Genomic DNA, 2,471 nt, shown 5'->3' on the forward strand with positions numbered 1-2,471 from the left:
GTTTGATTACAAGTAATCACAATTACATGTAATCAAATTACATGTAATCATGATTACATGTAATCATATATTTTGATTACTTGTAATCATAATTACTTGTAATCGTTTTTGTTGTGATTACTTGTAATCGCAATTACTTGTAATCATGATTACAAGTAATTGATTACTGTAATCAAAATTGTAATCATGATTACAGCTGTAATCAAAATTTTTTGAAAGTTGTAATCACGATTACAAGTAATTGATTACTTGTAATCGTGATTACAAGTAATTGATTACATAGCTGTAATTATCTGTAATCAATTACAGTTGTAATCGATTACTGTAATCAACGGCCAACTCTGGGCTGTAGAATGGCCCGCGGAGTATTGAAAAGTTGAGCGGTTAATTGTTCTGAAACTAATTACTCAAAGCTATTTTTTTTATTTCACTGTACTATTTGTACATTTTTATGCATACTTTCATATCTTCACTTTAGTTTTACTCCAGAAATAAAATGTTTTGTAAACTTGAGCACCAAAAATGCGGCTTTGGCTCAAACTTTGGCTTTGTGCGGCTTCGGCTTCATATAAAGACATAAAAATATAACTTTCCATTGTTCATCTCAATCTTCTAAAACATACTACATTGCGTGGTATGAATGAATAATATATAAAGATCAAATGACTGATAAAAAAGGGTCAAGCTAGCTTTATGTTTTTACATACCATAGGTATGTGGGTGAGTTTTACAATTAAAACTGAGCAGTGAAAAGGTGTGCTTTATCACTAAAAAGCTCCATTCTTAAAGTGCGGGTTGTTGTTGTTCATTTACGTCGCACTAGAGCTGCACAATGAGCTATTGGCGACGGTCTGGGAAACATCCCTGAGGATGATCCGAAGACATGCCATCACAATTTTGATCCTCTGTAGAGGGGATGGCACCCGCGCTTCGGTAGCCCGACGACCTGCGCGCGAAGTCGAGCACTTTACGGCAGAACAGTTTAACGAGAACCAATACCGCACACCCTCGGTCCTTACGCAGATTAATCCACGTGGTCACCCACCCGCTCACTGTACGCAGCCAGTGATGCTTGACTTCGGTGATCTGCTGGGAACCGTAACTATTTCAAATCGTCTTACTTTTAAGGTTATATAATTTCCAAAAAAATAAATAAATAAATATTGGGGAGAAATAATTTTTTAGAGAATTTGTGTTACTTGGGAAGAGATTTACTTAAAAAAAATTCTAGACCCTAGTTCTCCCTAGTCTTCCTCCCCGAAAAAAAAAATTATTACGACCTTGACCGATGGAAAGAACTTTTCTCCCTTTTCAGTGTAGTGACGTAGATTTTCGCCTAAGATTAGAAGGAAGTGAAGGTCCTATCTTCCTGGTGGCAACAAAATTCCAAGAACTTACCCTCTTTCAGGTTTACCTTAGTCGAGTGGTTTATCTCATTATTGGCGAATCTTTAGTGAGCGCGAAAATCTGAAATTTCATGCCCTGTCTATGATTGGACAGATTTATTACTGTCTCTAGGCTTTAGAACATCTTACGTCGAAGTATCTTGCACACGTGACTGTCATTAACGATGTACTATTTCTTAACTTGCAAATAGATTTGCAGTTGCACAAAGATATTATTTAGTCTTACTCAATTAAGTCATTTTATTATTATATTGAACACAATAAGATTATATTACTTCACCATTTATGTCTTTTAAAATCACATTAAAAGGTGAATTTTATTATACATGATTTAAACATTCATATCGCTTGATTGTTATCGTTAAAAAAATTTAAAAATGATGTTAAAATAAATTTAGACTATCATTTAGCAAACATTGAAGATGTTTGTTAATTAAGCTNGCTGCACAATGGGCTATTGGCGACGGTCTGGGAAACATCCCTGAGGATGATCCGAAGACATGCCATCACAATTTTGATCCTCTGTAGAGGGGATGGCACCCGCGCTTCGGTAGCCCGACGACCTGCGCGCGAAGTCGAGCACTTTACGGCAGAACAGTTTAACGAGAACCAATACCGCACACCCTCGGTCCTTACGCAGATTAATCCACGTGGTCACCCACCCGCTCACTGTACGCAGCCAGTGATGCTTGACTTCGGTGATCTGCTGGGAACCGTAACTATTTCAAATCGTCTTACTTTTAAGGTTATATAATTTCCAAAAAAATAAATAAATAAATATTGGGGAGAAATAATTTTTTAGAGAATTTGTGTTACTTGGGAAGAGATTTACTTAAAAAAATTCTAGACCCTAGTTCTCCCTAGTCTTCCTCCCCGAAAAAAAAATTATTACGACCTTGACCGATGGAAAGAACTTTTCTTCCTTTTCAGTGCCTCTTTAGTACTTTAGTGCTCTCTTTTAATAAAATAAAATAAAAAATATATAAAATTGTCACGCTTCCCTACATTATGACAGAAGAAAGCGGTGGTGATCGATGATCGGCCTAAGAGATCAGTGTTTTACAG

This window comes from Parasteatoda tepidariorum, chromosome 2 (assembly GCF_043381705.1).
Source record: "Parasteatoda tepidariorum isolate YZ-2023 chromosome 2, CAS_Ptep_4.0, whole genome shotgun sequence".
Lineage (NCBI taxonomy): Eukaryota > Metazoa > Arthropoda > Arachnida > Araneae > Theridiidae > Parasteatoda > Parasteatoda tepidariorum.